A 22,312-nucleotide genomic window follows, 5' to 3' on the forward strand; every position below is an offset into this window, starting at 1 on the left:
CGCACTGTTTCAATCTAACTATTTATCTAACCATTTGCGCAGGGATGTAAATTGTTATGCAAGGTCCTCACTCTTATGGCTGAGCTGAGGGAACCACAGTCTAGCCAGAATGAATATGACACACTGCGTTTCTACAGGGGTTCCAAAAAAAAGTAAGACCCGGCATTCGGTAATAGATGTTCAACCAGATTCAGGACAGGTGAAGGCAGAAGTTAGACAGTCTTCCAAGGACTGTTGAAATGCTGTGATTGCATCTCCACTCCTTCTTTCATGGCTCCTCTTGAGCCTGAGGGGAGTCTGTGCCTAGGTCTCCTGTACTTGCGCAGTGAGCACCCAGGGTTTAGGGATGCTGCCTTTCGTTTGATGCAGTGGACCACTGAAGAAAGCCAATGTTGGGTCAGCACTGTCTGGAAAGCTAGAAAACACGTAGTAAGGAGTTGGAGAGGCGGCTGGAGCTGTAGGGTGCTTGCCTAGAGTGAGCCAAACTCTAGGCTCTCTCTCTAGTGTTGCATAAACGGGGCGTGATGGAGCGCGACAGTAACCCCAGAAGCCAGGAGGTGGAGATGGGTCAAAAGTCCTAGGTCATCCTTAGCAATGAAGCAAGTTGCTAAGCCTACCTAAGGCCAGTCTAGGCTATAAAAGACTAAGAGGAGGAGGAAAAGGAGGAGAAGGGGAGGAGGAGAGGGAGGAGGAGGAGGAGGAGGAGGAGGAGGAGGAGGAGGAGGAGGAGGAGGAGGAGAAGGAGGAGGAGGAGGAGGAGGAATTGTTATTGGAAGGGGAAAGCTGAATGCCTCCTGCTTCCAGAAAGAATCAAAAATGATTCTCCAAACTCCAAAGGAGGGATCAATATTATATTTCAATTTTTTTCTATTAAGGGCTACACAGGAAACACTTGAGGCTTGGTAGGCTGCATGGTCTACATAGCAACAATTCAGTTCCTAGGTTTGGGGCTTGAAAGCAGACATTACACTCTGTAAGCTCATAAAGTCGGCTGTGTTCTAGTAAAACTATTTACAGAAGCAGGTGGCGGGCTGGATGTGGCCCATGGGTTGTACTTTATTAAACTGTGTACTTTATTAAGCCACCAGCCCAGAATTAAGTAGGAGATGCCCATAAGGGCTAAGTCCCCTTTTACTTCCTCCTAAACAAGCCGAGTACAAAAGCAGCTTGAGCCGGTGTGACACACTTAGAGTCTTCCTCCACTACCTTCTCCTCCTCACTCCCCCAAATTCTTATCCTGCAGAGGTCAAAAACTGGCCAAGAAACTGGGTTAGAACAAGAGGAAAGGAAGCAACCTTCAGCCTGCCTACAACCTTTCCCCCGCAGCAAGCTTCCAACCAGGGAAGCCCAAGCTGGTAGGGGAGCAAGTAGAAACTTTACTCCAGAGAGCCGGGACCAAGTTCTTGACTGAGAATGTGTTTCTTTTCTAAAATGAATACCGACGGACACATAATAATATGCAAAGAAGCCATCTTTGAAGGAAGAAAGAATAGTCCATGTTTCTCTCAAAAAGCGTTTGCTTTTTGGAAACCCTGGTTACATACCCAGTCATAGAACCAGGATTTTTCCCCCTGCATGTAATGGAAAAACAAAATGATGCCATCATCCATCCCCATTCCTTTTGGCAAACTCTTGACATGAGCAGATTGCCAAGAGAGGTCTGTTCAGCAGTGTCCACCTCACTGACTCATCTGTGGCATCCAACTGTCCGTAACAGGCACTTAATTATAAAGGATGACTCGGGTTTGTCTGTCCTTCAGAAAATGTCGTGACTAATCTATTCCTCCTTCCACTAACGGCCGCATGCCCAGGGAGATGAATCTAATTCCCCAGCAGGAAGGGAAGGCTTTCAAAGGTCAGCATCATGGGACAAGAGGGAGGCAGCCTGAGTGTCAGCTGCCTGGGACAGAGCCCATGCCTGATTATGAACAGCTCTGGTCAGCTTATTTTAAGCTCTTGGGTCACTTGCCTGATGAAGGTCAATGGAGCTGGCAATTCCTCTTACTCCAGGTAATAATGCCACAGAGCATTCTCAGGGATGAGCCAGGAGGCCCGAAGTAGACTTGCTTACTGACCCTCAGTTTTTAGACTGGCACGACCGGTGGTGCGGAATGCTGACTTTTGTTCAAGAAACGGAAGACGGTTTGGTTCTAACTCTGCTTTCTGAGCTATACTCTCTAAATGAGCAGCCCTGCCTTCTGTTGCTCCCAAGGATTCTACAGTGTGGGTGTAACGACACAAGGTTATTTCACCTCCACTTCCAGCGTGTTTTACTCTCCTGACTCCCTGGTTTCCAACTTGTTAAGAAGAAAGTTCTAGGGCTGGAGAGATGGCTCAGAGGTTAAGAGCACTGGCTATTCTTCCAAAGGTCCCGAGTTCAATTCACAGCAACCACATGGCGGCTCACAACCTTCTATAATGAGATTTGGTGCCCTCTTCTGTGTGCAGGCATACATGCAGACAGAATACTGTATAAATGATAAATGAATCTTTAAAAAAATAAGTGAATTGTACTTAATTCAGGCTAGAACTTATCACTAGCAACTTCACTCTTGAGCGCAAGAAATTTTCTTCTCTGCCTGATGGTTGCTTCTAAGAGGATGGACGAGGGGGCTATTGCTAATTTGTCCTGTTCCCAGTGCGCTTTCACTCATATCATATCACCTTTACTTGAGCAGTCTAAAAATCCCCTCATAGCCATCCCAAAACAATGATGGAGAGAAATGTTGAGAAGACATTACTGAGTATAGAATCTCTGGCTGACTTCTAAATCAAGTAGGTATTTATTTTTGAGAATTTTGCACCTATATAATGTCAATTATTCATTTAAAGCTAGTGGGAACGCCAGTGAGAACCCGCACTCCTCCCTTTCAGTAACTTGTGGATGGTCAGAATAGAAGGGTCTCCCTAATGTCTTGGAGACTCAGGTATCCGGGGAATAAGGAGTTCAAGGCTGGTTTGCATTATTTCTCAAAACATCATAGTCTCTGCTGATTGTGTTTGGGTTTTTCTCTTTAAGGGAGTGGATCATATAAAACTGTTAAAGTTTTATTTTCAGCTTTGAGTTGAAAGTACTCTCTTTAATTTTCTTTTAATGTAGATGGGTGTTTTACTTGCATATAAGCCTGTAAACCACATGCCTGGTCCTCACAAAGGCCACATGAAGGCACTGCCTTCCTGAGAGAACTGGAGTTACAGACAGTTGTGAGCAGGCATATGGGTGCTTAGAATTTAACCCCTCCCTCTCAAAAATCTGCCTGAGCCATCTCTTGAGCCCCTAATAATTACTAATTTTAAAAGATTATAAGCTAGTTAAGTGTTCATCCTCCGACAACATTCATTCCACATTTCTTCTTTGGTTTTGATTTAATAAGTACTATGGGAGGGCCACCATTTCAAAATAACAGCCTGGTCAAGGGTTCCCCCAAAAGAGAATAAGGCCCTGCTATCATCTCCTATCTGCTGCACCCAGACCACCAGGTGGAAACATTATTAAAGGGTGAAAAGAGTGGCTAAAAGGTATAAAATTATTCGAGAAAATTCACAAGTGGTCTAGAAAATAGCCTTCCTGGCCAGGTGAGTTGGAGCAGACAGATAAAGACAAATCTTCATGCAAAGGTCTAGGAAGATGGCCATACTGTAGGAGTCCCAGGCATGGACCTGGCCCAATGGTCATCGTCCTGGCCAAGATATAATAATAAAACTTGCTTCAAATTTGACTCAAAAGAAAAGTTTATAAAGTACATTTCAGACAGAGGAAACTGTGCATAGGACCCATGCTTAAAAACAAATGCTGGGGAATACAAAAAAGCTTAATGTATCTGAGCCTTCAAAGTGACAATGACAAAAAAGTAAGACATTGGGGAGGGATTATAGTGAAGATATAATTTTAACAGTAAGAGAGAGTGAAGCTGAGTGTTAATTAGTGCTCTGTTAATATGACAAGATAATGGTGTAAAATTACCTTCTAAACAAGAAAGGTTTGTTTTTGTTTAGTTTTGAAGGACTCAATGTGTGGAAAGTTGGTCAATTGTTGGGGTTTGTACTGAGGCAGTACATCACAGTGGGAATTCATAGCAGAGGACATGGCAAATCTCAGAGTCAGGATGCCACAGAAATAGAAAGGGTGTGGGGCACTGGGTGTCCTGATTTCCCCTGCAAGGTCACACCCCCAATGACCTAACTTTTGTTGTTGCTGGTGGAGGTTTTGTTTACTTTTTTTAATTTATTTTTTATTAGAATTTATTCACCTTGTTTCCCTGCTGTAGCCCTTCCCTATTCCCCTCCAAATACCACCCTCCCTCTCTCTTCTCCTCCCATGCCACTCCCCCAGTCCACTGATAGGGGAGGTCCTCCTCCCCTTCCATCTGACCCTACCCTATCAGGTCTCATCAAGACTGGCTGCACTGTCTTCCTCTGTGGTCTGGTAAGACTGCCCCCCCGCACGGGGAGGTGATCAAAGAGCCAACCATTGAGTTCATGTCAGAGACAGCTCCTGTTCCCCTTACACTGGGATACTGGGCTGCCATGGGCTACATCTGTGCAGAGGTTCCAGGTTATCTCCATGAATGGTCCTTGATTGGAGTATCAGCCTCAAAAAAGGCCCCTGAGCCCAGATTTTTTGGTTCTGTTGCTCTCCTTGTGGAGCTCCTGTCCTTTCCAGGTCTTCCTATCTCCCCCTTTTTTCATAAGATTCCCTGCACTCTGCCCAAAGTTTGGCTATGAGTCTCAGCATCTGCTTTGATACCCTGCTGGGTAGAGTCTTTCAGAGGGCCTCTGAGGTAGATTCATGCTCTGTTCTGTTTTCTCCCTCTTCTGATGTCTATCCCATTTTCCTTTCTGAATGAGGATTGATCATCTTACCCAGGGTCTTCCTTCTTGCTTTGCTTCCTTAGGTGTACAGATTTTAGTATGATTATCCTATATTATATGTCTAATATCCACTCATAAGTGAGTATATACCCTGTGTGTCTTTCTACTTCTGGTATACCTCACTCAGGATGATCTTTTCTAGTTCCCACCATTTGCCTACAAATTTCATGATTTCGTTGTTTTGAATTGCTGAGTAGTATTCCATTGTGTAGATGTACCACAATCTGTGTATCCATTCCTCAACAGAGGCATGTCTGGGTTGTATTCATATTCTGGCTATTACGAATAAAGCTGCTACAAACATGGCTGAGAAATATCCTTGTTGTATACTTTAGCATAGTTTGGATATATGTCTAGAAGTGATATAGCTGCATCTTGAGATAGCACTATTCCTAATTGTTTGAGACAGCACCAGATTGATTTCCAAAGTGGTTGTACAAGTTTACATTCCCATCAGCAATGGAGGAGAGTTTCTCTTTCTCCACATCCTCTCCAGCATGTGTTGTCACTTGAGTTTTTGAGCTTAGCCATTCTGATGGATGTAAGGTGAAATCTCAGGATCATTTTGATTTGCATCTCTCTGATGACTAAGGATGTTGAACATTTCTTTAAGTGTTTCTCTGCCATTCTATTTTCCTCTACTGAGAATTTTCTGTTTAGCTTTGTACCCCATTTTTTAATTGGATTACTTGATTTGTTGGTGTTTAACTTCTTGTGTTCTGGATATTAGCCCTCTGTTAGCTATATGGTTAGTGAAGATTCTTTCTCAGTCTGTAGCCTGTCATTTTGTTCTGATGACAGTGTCCTTTGCTTTACAGAAGCTTTTCAGTTTCATGAGGTCCCATTTATTGATCGTTTCTCTTAGAGCCCGTGCTGTTGGTGTTTTGTTCAGGAAGTTGTCTCCTGTGCCAATGAGTTCAAAGCTCTTCCTCACTTTTTCTTCTAGCAGGTTTAGTGTGTCTGGTTTTATGTTAAGATCTTTGATCCACTTGGACTTTAGTTTTGTGCAGGGTGATAAATATGGATCTATTTGCATTTTTCTACATGTAGACATCCAGTTAGACCAGCACCATTTGTTGAAGATGCTATCTTTTTTCCATTGTATGGTTTGGCATCTTTGTCAAAAAACAGGTGTCCATAACTGTGTGGTCTGGGTCTTTCCATTTAGTTTGATGTTGGCTATAGGCTTGCTGTATATTAACTTTACTATGTTGAGGTAAGTGCCTTGTATCCATGATCTCTCCAGGACTTTAAATATGAATGAGTATTAGATTTTGTCAAAGGCTTTTTCAGGATCTAAGGAGATTATCATGTGTTTTTTTTTTCTTTCAGTTTGTTAATATGGTGGATCACAGTGACGAATTTCTGTATATTGAGCCACCCCTGCATACCTGGGATGAAGCCTACTTGGTCATAGTGGATAATATCTTTGATGTGTTCTTGGATTTGGCTTGTGAATATTTTGTTGAGTATTTTTGCATCAATGTTATTAGAGAAATTGGACTGAAATTCTCTTTCTTTGTTGGGTATTTGTGAGGTTTAGATGATTGTGGCTTCATAGAATGAGTTCGGTAATGTTTCTTTTGTTTCTATTTTGTGGTATAGTTTAAAAAGTATTGGTGTTAGCTCTTCTTTGAAGGTTTGGTAGAATTCTGGCCTGAAACCATCTGGCCCTGGGCTCTTTTTAGATGGCAGGCTTTTGATGACAGCTTCTGTTTCCTTAGGGGATATGGAACCATTTAATTTATTTACCTGGTTTTGACTCAGCTTTGGTAAGTGGAATTGATCAAGAAAATTGTCCATTTCATTTAGATTTTCAAATTTTGTGGTGTATAGGTTTTTTAAGTAAGACCTAATGATTGTTTGGATTTCCTAAGTGTCTATTGTATATTCTCCCTTTTTTTCTGATTTTGTTGATTTGGATAGTGTCTCTCTGCCTTTTAGTTAGTTTGGCTAAGGGTTTCTCTATCTTGTTGATTTTCTCAAAGAACCAGCTCTTGGTTTTGTTGATTCTTTGAGTTGTTCTCTTTGTTTCTAGTTTATTAATTTCAGCCCTGAGTTTGAGTATTTCTAGCCATGATCTACCTTCTTTCCTCTCCTCCTTAATGGTTCCATTTTCCAACAGATTACCAGAGGCTGAGGGACAAGCTTTGAACACATTAGGTGTGTAAGATCCAAATTAGAATAGGGAGAACATCAGAACCTGGTCTATACTTTAACCATTTTGTTTTGGCTGCTCTGAGGAGAAAGGATAATAAAGGGATAAGATGTGAAAGTCATACAGAACTTGTCACAGCTTTTCCAAACAAGAAGTAGTGATGCCTTAGATTAAGATGGTAATGTGGATAGAAGAACAAGGGAGAATGCCAAACAGCCTTGGAAAGTAGGAGGCAGAAATGAAAAGTAAATTCCTCAGAAGGCAGAATTGTTCACATGCACTAAGGGGCTGGTGTAGGAGTAGAGGAAGTGAAAGGAATGAGGTCAGTGCTTCCATTCTCGTCCTGAGCATCTGGGTGCAGATAGCGGGGTCACTTCCTGAAGTATGGTGAATTCAACCAGAGTGGAAAGTGGGCATGGAGCAGAAGTTGCTTGGAGTTTGTTGGGTCTGAAATATTGTCTTGACAGCCAAGTGGAGATATCAAGTAGTCAGACTGAATTCTATTCTGGGAAAAAGTGTTAAGGAGTTACAAATATACAAATGGTATTTGAGACTAAGAATAGATGGGGCCAGCAAGTAAACAAAGACAGGAAGGAGAGTGAAGAAAAAGTTTGTGCTCAAAGCCTTTCATTGTTTATGATGAGAACAGGGCAGAGAACCAATTGAGCAAGGCTTCCAGCAGCAACTGGATAAACAGCAGAACTAAGCCAGAGGAAAGGTGGGAGTAAGAATGAGCGCCCTGCACCCTTACCTACTGGTGCAGAGATGCCCCAGGAGGAAGTGGAAGGAGTGCACTGTTACCAGAGGCAGCACTGGTGTCAGGGAAGAGTGGTTCCAGAGAATATCTCAGTAAAATAAGAGGAGTCAGAAGCTAAATAAAATGAGGGTCACACCACTAGCTACCACTTAAGCTATTTCTCTGAAGCAGGAAACAGAGGAATCAGGAAATAACTGGAGGGTAATTATTTCCCCCAAGTATTTATTGACAAAGTACTAAAGACCACCACGGAGTAGAGAAATCAATTCTATGCATTGCATGCTTCTGGAGAATTCACAAAATCTGATAGAGTCTAGGGAGCTAGTACTGGGCAGTAAGCTTGCTGTCTGTGGATGCTATAAAGCAAGCAGTCCCAATTGTCAAACAAAAAGGACTGATTTGTGTTTAGAAATCACTTGAGAGGCCCTACTAATCAAAGCCTGGCTCAGATAGTCTGTGCTTTGGGCTCTCCTCCATGTCAGGACCTCCCTGTGGGTACATAAGCTGTACATCCATGGGAATGACCCAGACCACAAAACTGAGAAAAGACCATCTTTCATTGAAGAGGATGAGGCTGGTAAATAAAGAACAGATAACTAAATGGTTATAACAAAACCACTAAGCCTGAATCCCAAAGTGCCCGAGGTCTTCTGTCCTAGACAGAAGCTGAAAGGTTCCTGTGATGTTTGCTCTTCATTCTCAACAGGACTGGGTTGAGAGTCACATGGGGGACACACTGTGGGGTATGTGTGCTTCAGAGGGTGTTTCCAAAGAGGCTTAACTTACCCTGAACATGAATGGCACCAGGCCAGAGACTGGAGTCTTTGATTTAATAAAAGGGGGGGGGGAAGAAAGCACACTGGACAGCAGCATTCATCTCTTTCTACTTCCTGGTCATAGGTCATAGATGCAAGGCAACTAGCTGCCTCATATCTCTGCCACTTGCCTCCCTGACTGTCATGGACTAGAGTCTTTCAAACTATGAGCCAAAATAAACCTTTCCCCACTTCCATTGCCTTTGTCAGTTATTTTGTTATAGAGACAATAGAAATAATATACATTTCCATTGTATTTAATGCAGTCGGAAAAGGCCTCCTAAAAAGTCATCACATGTAACTGGTATATGTAAGTTCAGAATTTCATATCTAGGATAAACAGATGCCCACTGATGGTTTGATCAAAGAAGAATTTTTTGAAGATTGGCTCTCACAGCCTGGTAGGGAGAGATAAGAACAGGCTGGACTGAGTCCAGACAGTTTGTAATTTACTTCCTAAGGATAAAAGAAAAGTTCCATTTCCCTGTCCCCAGCTGACCTTCAGTTGGTGCGCACAGGATGGTCATGGCAGTCATTTAACACTGGCATCCATTCTGATAAGCAGTATCCACCTATGATTGTTAAGACTCTTGATTATGCTCACAGCTATGCTGTGCCATGCTTTCAACAAAATAGAATTGCTTAAAAAAATAATTTATAGTTCTATTTCCCAACTGCCTGTGATGTGTGACCTCGGTTTTTTCCCCCTTTGGATCTCAAGATGCAACAGAATAAATTTACTGGTGACCTGGGTGAACCTACTCCCCATGAGGGGAACTGATTTCACTCACTTTTCTGCTTTAACTCAGACATGATGGAATAGTCATAGCTGAATGCAAATGGCAATAACATCCAGATGACTACAAACACAGTCAGGAAACTGACCTCTGGCCTCAAATGCCAGAAGCAGAGAGTTGGCGAAGGTACCAAGGGGTTGCCATGGGGAAACAGAGGATCGTGCTGGAGAAGTGCAATGTGAGAAATACAGGAGGCAGGGGTCTCACAATACAGAATAGAAAATTACAGCTGTTCCCCATCCCCAAAGACCTCCCCTTACCCGCTGACCTCTAACCAAAAATTCTACCACGCAAACTCACTGTTCTTATCTAAGAAAGAATAAAGCAGATGAACGGTGACTAAAGCTGACTTTGTAATAACGGTGATCCAAAACAAACAACCTTCATGTTCAAACACAACTCCTCTAACTTGAAAAACCAAGGATGATGTCATGCAGTAGCATGTAGTTCCATTAATCCAGAGATACTGTTGTGTGCCACCTCTTCTGTCAGAAAGCTCTGAGGACGCTAACAGATTTGGTTGGGAACATTGTTGTCCTGCACAAGGTCAGAAGTCTCTCCATCACAGAGAGGTAGGGATGAGTATTGCCATATGCCTTGCTGCATCTACCACCAAACTTAAATACCCCACAGTATGAGGCTGCTTGAGTAATGGCTGGCACAACCCCAGAGTGGGACACTCAGACTGGAATTAGGAAAAGAGCCAAGTAAGAGAATGTGTCATAAATTTCCAGCTATTTTAAATGAAAACAGGTAAAAATATAAATGATATGATCACGGGCACTTGCAGGTACAAAGGATCATCACTGGGAGGATATGTAAGGAGCCATTATCTAGAGTCAGGTGTCTGGAGGATGAGACAGAGAAGAAGCCTAATCTTTCTTTAATTCTCACTCAAATCCATTGTTTCTTTTGCTATTGGAATCGTGTATGAACAGGTCTTCTGCCTTTTGTTGGAGGCAGGGTCTCGGTTTGGCCTGAACTTCGCTATGAGGGCTATATTGTCTGACCAGAAATCCCAGGGGTCTGCCTGCCTCTGCCTCCCATCTTACCATCACAGGCGTTACAAGCCCACACCACCACACCCAGCTCTTTGTTGAGATGCTGGGGCTACATACTAAGATCCTTGTGTTTACAGGGCAAGGGCTTTACTGATGGGGCCATCTTCCTAGCTCCTTGTGTGTGATGAGTGTGCACTCTGCTCTGTGACATAGTGAGAAGTGATCCATGGAAAACTGATCTTTCTTCCTGCCAACAACTAGGGAAAAAAAAGAAAAGCTTCACGGTGATGTTTCCTGCTCATGCAAAGACCACTCCTGAAATGATAATTCCTCCGATCATGATCATGTTTCCGTATGACCTCATCCTCCTCTGTTGCAAGTCAACCATTCCCCTTAAGCTACACACTAGTCCAAGTTCTTCAAATCCTTTAAGTTTCCACCGGTTTCCTTCAAAGTCTGTCCCAACTTATTATTCACTCACCTCAAAGCCTTGTTTTGGATTCACTACAGGACCCCAGTGATATGTTTTTGGAAACATTTTATATTCCTGCCTCAATTTCTGTCTCCTCTTAGCCATGCTGCTAAACTACACTTCCGATCTTCCTGGAATAGCAACCAAGCCAATCAGTGTCATTGAACCTTTCCACCAAAGACTAGTGCTCACTGCATGGAAGACAGCAATGATGAACACGCCAGAGAGAAGAGGGCTTTGAATAGGACATAGGACATCTCACAAGTCTACATACCCTATCTACAAAAATCTTTACATTGCAATTCATAACAGTAGCAAAATCACAATTATGAAGTAGCAATGAAAATAATTCTGTGGTTGGTGGTCATTTCTACATGAAGAACAGTATTTAAGGGCCACAGCATTAGGAAGGGTGAGACCCACTGGTCTAGAGCTTCAGGTGAGCCACAGTGGTGCTTGCTTTGTCCACTACCTAGCCCTGGACCACTCTGCCTGGACTTCCTCCAATTTAGGTTCTCCAGCCCACCCAATGGCTCCAGCACTCAACCCTCTCTCTTGGGTCCTGTGTCTGACTTTATTTATCTGTCCAAGATCCCAGTAAGATGGCTTCTCTGATATTAACCCTTTATTCCTGGAAGTTGCATTATTCACCACCACCATCACTGCACTTCTTTTAGGTTCTCTAAAGATCACATCAGGGTAATCCAACACATTGTCTGGACCAAACCTAGGTTTGTCCTAGACTAAAACCCAAGAGGATTAAAGGGCAACTGCAGCGTCTTGGTCTTTGATGAGGAAAACTGAGCAATGGTTCAGAGAACTTTTTAAAACATTCTAAGAGAAAACATTTTGTCCAAATGTGTACAGCTTAATTTGCATAAAGTATATGTATGTATGCATGCATGTATATGTATGTGTGTGTGTGTGTCATAACTCCTCTATTTTTACTTATTTTTATTTTCTCAGTCTGGTAGATAGAACCCAGTACTATGCCAAGCAAGTGCACTCTCTATCCCGAGTCTTTACATGATGGCATTCTGGTGATGGTTCATATTAAAGGGTCAGATGAACATATTAAAGGGTCAGAAATCATCAATCAAAACCACCTTTTCATGGCCACAGGTCAATCTGATCCAGGCAATTCTCCAACTGAGGTTTCCTCTTCCCAGTTGACTACAGGTTGTATCAAGTTGACAATAAAAATTTTAAAAAGGGGGAGGGAGAAGAAAAAGAAAAAAGAAAAGAAAAAAATAACAGTGGCATAGAAGCATACTAGTTTTATTTTTAAAAATAACATCTAGCCCCACCTCTCCTCCCAAAAGATTATCTAACTGAATCTAAATATTTTCTCTTTCCAACAAGCATTCTTTCCAAAAGTAAATCCTTTAATTTCTTCATAATTGTTTGCAAAGTTGCCTAATTTCCCCCCTTAACTTCTTGAGTCTATATAAACACCAGTCTTCCATTGCCACTGAAATTCAGTGGTCACGATTTTGCTTGAGACTGCTCCACACAAGCTAGTTATTGCTTTCTTTGAACCCGTGTAAGTCACTTTTGGAAATGTTCAAGAATGGCTGCTGTCCTTTTTGAGGCATTCAGAATCTCACTGCTGGGTTTATCATTGAGAGAAGCCACGGAAGAATTCAAACAAGGCAGGACCCTGGAGGCAGGAACCAATGCAGAGGCCGTAGAGGGGTGCTGCTTATTAGCTGGCTCGGCCTGCTTTCCTGAAACACCCAGGACCACTCCACCACCACCACCCCCGCCCAGAGGAGGCACTGCCCACAGATATCTGGACTCTCCCATATCAATTATCAATCAAGAAAATGAATGCATTGGGGTCTTGCCTACAATAGGCTAGGGACATTGTCTCAACTGAGGTTCCCTCCTCACAATGCCTTTTCCCTGTAGCTTGTGTCAAGTTGACATAAAACTAGCTACCAAGGATGCACTGCGTGGTATATGAATTATGTCTTGAAAAGCTGGTTTTAGGATGCCAAGGGTTGCTGACCAGAGTACAGCTGATCCCAACCTCAACCCCTCCCCTACTCACCCCAGACAAAGCAGCTCCTGGGGATGATGTCTTTGGTGGCACTGTCACCGTTCCAATTTCCCCACGCAGGTAGTGGCTGCTATGCTCCCCCTGCCCTTTGGGGGAACTTTGGTTATAACTCTCGGGGTTTTCGCTTTAATTATTTGTTCTTTCAGCTCTCTGAGGCAGCCGACTTCTTTCATCCTTTCGTCTCTACAGCTGGATAGTGACATACACACTCTTTCGTTGGCTATGGAATCCGAAGTGAGACTGCATGTGTCTGAGGTTAGCAACTGTTTCGACGTAGGAAATTTGAGGTAGTGTGTTATGACACATTGGATATTTTCCACTTGCAGAATTCTAAAAAGTTTGTTAGAAAATCTTCTAAGAAATTTTAAAGCACTAACAACGGATCCATTAAGCAGTCCATTAAGCAGATAGGTGGGGGATCAAAAAATTCTTCCTTTCAGAGGGCATGAGGGTATGCTTTGTAAACCAAAATCCCAGCCCCCTTGGAACACTGATCACCTGGCTTCCTTCAGGCTCTGTGCCCTGAGAGGTCTTTGCACCTCATGAGGATGTTCATGCCTGTGCCATATGGAAGAACAGCTGCATAAGATTACGCTAACGAAGTCCAGAACAACAGGAGAAGCGTTAACACGGGTGGCTGCCTGTCTGTACGAAGATTTACTCTCCGACCGGAAGAGCCACGCTGCTGTGTGATGGAAATTGATTCACAGTGTGAGGCTGACCTTTTCCGTGTTAAGGGAGATTGTGGTAGTGGGTGTCTTGAAGATGTATTGCTACTGTTGAACTAGACTGATTTTTTTCCCCCGACTCTTGGCTGCATCAACCCTTCAAAACTCAAGCACAGATAGTATTGACCCTAACATTTTCCCCTCTGTCTAGGAGCTGACTTCTTAGAGCGCAAGGTTCATTATTAGAGACGGGAGGTCACAGGGTCTGCCAGCTGATGAAAACACAGGCTGCCTTGTCGTATCCCATAGAAGTCAAGAGAAATAAATCCAAATGGACTTTCGATGGGAGGAGCCCTGTTGTGTGTGAGCAGCTAGTGACTGGTACATTGATCTGAGGCCAAAAGGGCACAGACTCCCTTCCCCCACCTGGTTTGACTCTTGCTGTTCTTATCTGGGTCATGGCATCATGGTTTTCCATACCAGGTAAGAGGCTCTCAAACTGGTTTCTATTAGCCTGTGGCAATCTCAGGGAATCTTTACATACACACGGGTAACAGCACTTGTCTGTGTTCTGGACATACTGTAGTTTTCCATCTGCTAAATCTTCATTTTTCTCTCTCTCTTTTTTTCTTCAGCCTCAACATTTTATAGACATTGAGGTTCTTTAAAAAAAAATTAATCTGGAAATTTAATCATAAAAATTTAAGACTTTTTAAGTAGGTTAAGATGTGTACTGTTTGGGTCCCAGCATTCAGGAGGCAGAGGCAGAAAGACTGTAAGTTCAAGGTCAGTGTGGACTTCGTAGTGAGAACTTGTCTCAGAACAAACAACAAACAACAACAGTGAAACCAGTCCACGAAAGCGGTGTGTTTGCTAGATGAAGATTTGAGACAGAGCCATTGTAACTATTTCTGTGTATCTAACTCACAGACAGAGCCATTGTAACTATTTCTGTGTATCTAACTCACAGACAGAGCCATTGTAACTATTTCTGTGTATCTAACTCACAGACAGAGGCATTGTAACTATTTCTGTGTATCTAACTCACAGACAGAGGCATTGTAACTATTTCTGTGTATCTAAGTCCCAGACAGAGGCATTGTAACTATTTCTGTGTATCTAAGTCCCAGACTGAGCCATTGTAACTATTTCTGTGTATCTAACTCACAGACAGAGGCATTGTAACTGTTTCTGTGTATCTAACTCACTGTAAGTCACTTCAAGCCTGTTTGGTTTCAGTGTCTGTGATAACACCATACACAGAAATTAGCCGAGAGAATGACAATTTTATTATGAAAGTGCTTTCCTCGGGTGCCTCAAGAAGCATCAAGATTGCATCAAGAAGCATTGTTTGCATGCATGAAATTGTCAAAGATAGGTAAAAGATATTCTTTTTAATTACTTTCCTTGCATCTGTAGTGCACGCCATTAATCACAGTCACTCATGGCTTAAACTTCCAGACATGCATGGACGGGAATTACTGGGTTCTTCTGAAGATATTTGTTTTTAATCACACTCATTTTTTTTTTCCATGTCGAAAATCCTTTCTGTAGCTTCTAAGTAAGATTAAAAGATTGGATAGAAACCCAGATATCAACTTGGATGGAATTTTGAGAGCCTTTTCTGTTCTAAGAAAAACACCCTCACTCATTCCCTAAAAAGGAGGTGGGGGGAGGAGAGGAAAGAGGAAGAGGAGCATGAGGAGGAGGAGGAGAGAGAGAGAGAGAGGATATTGCAGCAAAACAAGCAACAGCAGACCTTCTCACCCATGGGGACTCATTCAAGACTTGCTCATCTGGGAGCTTCCTCCACTTCTTGCTCTTACATTGACTTCAGCACAGGAGCTCTTGGGTTATTAAACAGGACATGCTATCTTTGATAGTGGACAGGTGGATGGACAGGATGACTTTGTGGTCCATCCTCTTGGGCACGTTTTTTATTTATCTCATGTTGTAAAAAGGAGCCTGTGTGCATGTGTTCATAGCTTAGCATGTACACACTGCTTGCCGTGTTAGCCATCCAGCCCACCTAGTGCCGAAAGGAATACGGTGTTGACATGGGCAGACACTAACCAGGTACAGCATTGGAGAAGAGCCTGGACACAGATGTCCAGACAATGAGGAAAGAGGGAGCACATGGGGTGATGATGAGAGAGGCACAGACATTGAAAGTCTCAGAGATGTGTCTGACCACCCAACCAGAGAGGCAAGGCTACTCCAGTTCTTAATGATCCGCTGCCTCTGTTCTTCTCTAGGAAGCTTTCTTGCTGGAGAGGAGATGGAAGGCAGTTTTCTTGAAACGTCTTCACTCTTGCCTTCCAGATCAGTGTCTCTGCTCACTGGCATTTGTGGTGCCAGGCAGCGGGCAGCATGCTGGTTACATCTTTATTTGGTGCAGACTGAAAGCCACTAACCTTAAAGCATCTATTTGGGTTTTTTGTTTTTGTTTTTGTTTTTGTTTTTGTTTTTGTTTTTGTTTTGTATGGGTGTTAGTTTTGATTTTGTTTTCCTGCCTCCAGGATGCTTGAGTTCCAGTCTTGGATTCCTTCATTGATGAACAGTGCTGTGGAAGTGAAGGTAGAATAAACCCTTTCCTCCCCAAGTTGATTTTTGATCACAGTGTTTCATCACAGCAATAGAAACCTTAACTAAGACACCGTTGAACTGGTGTCTGCTTCCAGAAAAGGCCTGAGTCTCTTCTGGAACAAAATACTGTAAAGAAATGAGAGAACAGATAGATTCAGCTCTTCCTTTTAGAGCCTAAGATAGAGGTCACTTTTTATCACAAACTTGATACAGTGCTGATAAACATCCCTTCCTGGAGTTCCTCTTGTTAAGAATTCACAGCGCTCTGTAAAGCCTACAATCAAGTGCCATATTTGAGCTGTCAAACTTGAAACAGAAACAAGTAGTGATGATTGCAAGGTGTTTTTTAAAAAACTGTAATTCAGAAATACAAGTAGAGCTGTTCTTTCTAAACCAGGACATGGACAAGTGAGTGTTGCTGCCTCCTGGTCATTGCTCTGTAGCTGCCAAGTTCAGAACATGGTTCATGCAGAGACACAGAGAAAGTGGGGCTGAAATGACACAAGGAAGAAGCAGGGGTCACGCCTAAACCACAGGGGTCCAGAGCCAGCAGACATATACAGAGGCAGGAACTCCTAGCTCACCTTCTACAGTAAGCTCTGTTTTCTCTGAATGCTCATCCACCCTGCACTTAAGGTAGCTATTTCGTGGTGTCCTCCCTTTGTCCTAGGGGAGGAAAGAAAAGAGAGAGCAAATAAGATCCGGTCTAATTAAATGCAGTAAGGGATATTGGTGGCTTAGCCCTTTGTCCCATTAGCTCACAAGCATAAACCAAAGTCATAAACATCCAGTGAGTTTTCTGCCATTTATCTTAATACTTTTAAAATGTGCTAAGAAGAAAAATTGATGATGTGTCTCTATAGCATTCTAGTTATGAGGGTTCTATTCATCAACGACTAATTTATTTCTATAATGGAGTACCAGGTTACAAAAGGGCACTTTCCATAATAAATGTGAGAAATTAATGCAGGACTCTCTAATTATGGAAAAATGTAGTTGAGAATATAAATGCTTACTGAAAATCTTTATGTACTCACACTGCACTAAGCAATATAAGGTGGAGAAATAGCTTAAGTGTTTTAGGAAAATAAAATTAATCACATGAATTTGAATTTTTAACCATAAACAAAAGCCTCCCAAAGCTCAATTTATTACCCTCTTATTAAAATTCTAAATTTCAACACTAAAAGCCTGTAATTGCCTTCACCAAAATCAGCATAATGAAATTTAGGGTTAAGTAAGATACAGCTATGATGCAAACGATACTACACCTGACTGAAGGTTTACCTTAAGGAACATATCAAATAAAACCTGGTCATTTAAAGCTCAACATCTGTAATATCAATAAATCCCAGTTTCAACCTCACTGGTGATTTACAAAAGTGGGTACACCAATCTGGCATCTAATTACTAAAAGTAATTTAGAGAAATAAAATTTATAAGTGATTTTGGAATAACCCATAATATTCTCCATGGTTACGTTACTTCAACAGTCTCACTAAACTTCTCTGGCTTTTATGTTATATGATTGCAATGTTCAATCTTGGTGGTCAGCTTGGCTATATCTAGAATTAACTAAACGCCAAGCAGCTGGCTACTCCTGTGAGGGATGTTTTTCTTAATTCAATCATTTGAAGTGAGAAGAGCCACCTTTAATCCAGGTCTTTTGGGGTAGGAATATCTATCATTAACCTGGGCCTCACTTCTGGTGAGGCCCATCTAAAGGACATGGAACTGTTGTAACCTGCTTAAATTCTACATCCCTACTGTTGACGCCTACTTTATTTCTTAGCATAACTATGGCTCTTCTGTTAACACCTGCTGTAGCCTTTAGCATATCAGAAGCCATTTTGTCTCCAAGTTTCCACTTTGATTATGTCTCTATGCTTTCATTTCTCAAAGTTTATATACTTTGTTACCTGGACACTCTATGAAGTCCTCCAACTGCAGAACCAATCAAATTAGAGGTCAGTTAGAAATGCTTTGCCTAGCTAGTCAAAATGATGTAATGTTGCTTTCTACCTGGATACTTGGTTGCATTTTTGTTACATGGTTGTTACCTAGTTTCAGTTTGTTTCCTACACCTGGTTATTGGTTTTGTTACCTGATTGCTACTTGGTTACATTTGTTTGTTTCTTTTGTTTTTGTTTTGGTATTACAAAAAAAAAAAAAAAAAAAAAACTGCTTTAGGAGCACACCCAATATCATAATCTGGCTTCCTAATCCAAATTATGGCTCTGACTGGTCAATTTCTGTTGATTTGAGTCTGGTGTCTGAGTGTTCAGTGAGCAACTATATTATAATAATTTATAAACTAAGAGAGTATGAAGAGTGGGGATCATGGGAGGATTTGGAGGGAGTAAAGCAAAGGATAAAGGGATGAAATTGTGGGCTTTGAGGAATCATTGAGTGTAGATGTCAACAGTAACTATTCATGTACATGTGATTTTTATGGCTTTGAGGTTGCATCATTCAATGGATATAATTCACAACTCCCAGTTTCCAAAATTCCGTATTATTTAACAATTAAAGTTTAAAAATTTATATGAATGCCTATTAATTTGAGTGGGCTGGCTTGTTTACTTATCTTAAAGAGTTACTTCTCCTAAATTAAATCATAAGATAGCATTTGAAGTGCTGTTCTGGTTTAGGGAGGAGGGAGACGTGCTGATAAGCACCTGCCAGTGGCATAATGTCCTTGAAATGCTTGACGGGAGGGCACTGCTGTCCTCACCCTGTCATCTTCATAGAGGTTTCCACGAGCTGTACAAAAGCTGAGAAATGTAGACCCAGTCCCTTCACTTCCCGGTTCACCTTAAATTTTCCATTTTGTGCTGGGAGAGGTGGGAGCCTCAGGGGTTCAGAAGGCCTCCTGAGAAAAAAGGGCCTGCCTGTCCCCTTAAACGTGTCTAATATAGGACACATGGAGGGAGCAAAACAAGACGCTACAGGATATGTGTTCATAAAGCAAGTCTCTGAAGGCCACGGTCACCTGAGGTCTCCTCAGGGACACAGAGAGGACTCCTGCTGAAGGGACCCATGCTGAGGATCAGTACAAAGAACAATAATGTAATTAGTCAGAAGTAATAAACATGCCTTTCCTGCCATAGCATAAGCAACAGTTCCACTTGGCAGTGCAGCCATTAAAACACAGATATTAAATTGTATCAAATATTATGCCATCTGTAGTTCAAAATAGATCCAGATGTTTACCTCTCCATTAAAATAACAGAAAAAAAATTTGGGGTGCTGCACAAAACTCTTGCTTCTATAGTTGGTTCGAGTGAGCAGAAATGGACCCAGAAGGAATTTAACTTCATTGCAGAGAGTTCTATCCCATCATAGGATTTCTTAGAGAAACATTTATTTATTTGTATTTTTTTAAATGTTGTTACCTTCTTAAAGCATTTATTAAGTGCACATTGAATTATAACTATCTCGGCTTGTATTACTGTATAATGATGTCATAATTAAGGCAACCTAAAGTTGCCTTTTTGTTTTGAATGCGTATTTCTAGCTCAAAAGACCTCCTAGGGCTTGCTTCCCACTTACAGTGTTTTTCTCTGGTTTTATTGCTCTTAGATATTGCTATTTAACTCAGACCGTCAGCTACAAAACATATAATTTGGGGGAGAGCTAGAGAACATTAGAGTTAAGGAAGTATAAGAAGAGAAGTAAACACTGGCCCGTGAGAAGCTCCCTTACTATGAGGGCTGGGGTTAACAGTAGATTCTTGAGAGAATTATGGAATCACCTAGGAGGTAGCCTCAAGGCATATCTGGTGGTAGTAGCTGAATAGGTATGGCCCCCATCTACTCATGTGTTTGAATGCTTGTCCACCTAGGGAGTGGAAGTAGTAGGAAGTGTGGCTGCTTGGAATCAAATTGGCCTTGCTGGAGAAAGTGTGTCACTGAAGGAAGGGACTTCGAGATATCCTAGGTTCAAGCTACACATCATGGCACACAGTCTCCTTCTCTTGCCTGTGGATCATGATGTAGAACTCTCAGCTCCTTCTCCAGCACGGTGTCTGCCTGCATGTTGCCATACTTCCAGCATGATGATAATGGACTAAACCTCTGAAACTGTTTTGCATTATAAGAGTTGCTGTGGTCATGGTGTCTCTTCACAATACTAAATCTCTGCCTAAGACAGGGGGATTGTCTTGATTGTATTATCTTGATTATATATATTTTGATTGATATGGGAATATGCATCTGAATTACAGGTGAGAAGATCTAGGCAGGGATGTTGAACTGCATAAAGTGGAGAAAGCAAGCTGAGCACAAGCAAGCATGCATTCATCGCACTCTACGTCTAAACTGCAGATGCAGTGCAAAGCTCCCTCACGCTCCTGTGGCTCTGAATTCCTAGCATGATGGATCGCACCTTGAACTGTGAACTAAAATAAGCACACACACAAACACACACACACACACACACACGGAGGTTTCGTCCAGGCATTTTATCATAACACTAGGAAAAGACACTAAGACACCATAGTTTATATTCTGGAGTTGCTGTAGCCCTTTAAACCAACAGCAATTGCCCAGGTTGCGCCTCCAGAACCCACACATTCCTACACACCTGCAGCATCTTCACTGGGGCTACTTCAGCTTTCAAAAGGGTACCCTACGCATAGGCTGGCCCGACGTCAAACATGTTTCATCATCCATCTTCATTTTGAAGTGCTTTGGTTTCAAACAGACTTCAGTCTTTATCACAAGGTGTTTTCTGTGATGATTAAAATTAAGTGTGAATACATTCTGTTCTGTGGAGCATTTTAGGGCATTAAAAAAAAAAGCTACTGTATGATAATGCAGCTAACCCAGGGAGGAGGTGTGGGAGTCACACTGAAGCGTTTTGTTGAGCAGTTTCTGTGTTCTGTCCTCCTCACTTCTCATCACAATACCCTCTGTCAATCGGCAAGTTTGAAAAGGTTTTGGTTTTCTTTACTACGTCTATGCTGACAAGTTACCATCTAACCTGAAAGAGTCCCATTTTTCTTTGCTCTCTGGGTGCTTCTCTAGAAACACGCCCGTTCTGAGGAGGTGTTTTGACGGTTTCATCAAATGGGAGAGAATTCTATAAATATGGGCATATTTTTAGTATGCCCATCTTGTCATATACCTGTTACTGAGTTCTTCGAATGGAGCAAGGCCCTTTGCCTCTGACACTTGTATCCTTTGTGACTATGGCTTTCACTAGCTCTTCATCCACAAAACCATCCCAAAACTTTAAGCTTCCAAGGCCCCTTTTGGCTGGATTGGCAGGGCAGAGTGTCCCTGAGGCATCTCGCATGGGCCTGGACCCATTACCTTCCCCAACAGGTCTCCAGTGACACCCCAACTCCCTGTCTTACATTAACATTTTAGATACACCCAGTGTTTCCCAGTTTTGTGACTGACTGTGCCATAGCTAGGCAAACCACTCGTCCGATCTGCTCATCTGTAATAAGGGAATACGATTCTTGTGGGTCATTGTAGAGCCTGATCCTATTGCCTTACACAGAAGAAGGCAATATATGATGTCTGTTACTGTACTTGTTAGCTTTAAACTTCTCTGGCTGCCCCGCTTAACAAAGTGAGGGCCAAGTGACATTGGTTACAACAAATGTCAGGGGCCTTTATAACCGTGTATTGTAGGCTTCTCGACAAACATGGCTTTGGGTTGGAACAGCCAGGCTGACCCTGGGGGCTGCCTCTTGTTCTCTTGCAGCTTTCTTACTGTCTTCAAGAGTGAGTCTCCAGAGCAGTGGTCAGCTGCCTGCTGACCATGGAGGTAATCCAGTGTTCACAGTGCGGATGGGGATGGGTCTCAAATGTCCTTTCTGACACTTACTGGCTGTGTAACTGTCACAATAAAAAAGAGGCATGTCCATTTTCTTATTTATAAAATGGGTGTGGGTTGTTTCTGCTACTAGGAATGATGCAAAGGCTGAGCCAGATTAGTGAGTCAGACACAACACATACGTAGCAGTTTCTTCATCACATGATGGTCACATGATCCAAAGCCATGTGGATATGTGTTCTCCTTTCATTCTCAGCAACTCTACTTACCCCCCACGGATCAAGACAACCCTGATCATAAGCCTTTTATATTTTAAATAGTAAGATGTTCCTATATG

General features: G+C 42.2%; 1 long non-coding RNA gene across 1 annotated transcript; it reads left to right on the forward strand.

Moving 5' to 3' along the window:
- Window positions 1-14,007: 14,007 nt before the first annotated feature.
- On the forward strand, window positions 14,008-22,082 carry LOC132652191 (uncharacterized). The gene is made up of 3 exons (XR_009589669.1): window positions 14,008-14,085; window positions 16,122-16,179; window positions 20,414-22,082. It is a non-coding gene; the product is annotated as an uncharacterized LOC132652191 (long non-coding RNA).
- The last annotated feature ends 230 nt before the right edge of the window (window positions 22,083-22,312 follow it).

Source organism: Meriones unguiculatus, chromosome 2, assembly GCF_030254825.1.
Source record: "Meriones unguiculatus strain TT.TT164.6M chromosome 2, Bangor_MerUng_6.1, whole genome shotgun sequence".
NCBI classification, from domain to species: domain Eukaryota; kingdom Metazoa; phylum Chordata; class Mammalia; order Rodentia; family Muridae; genus Meriones; species Meriones unguiculatus.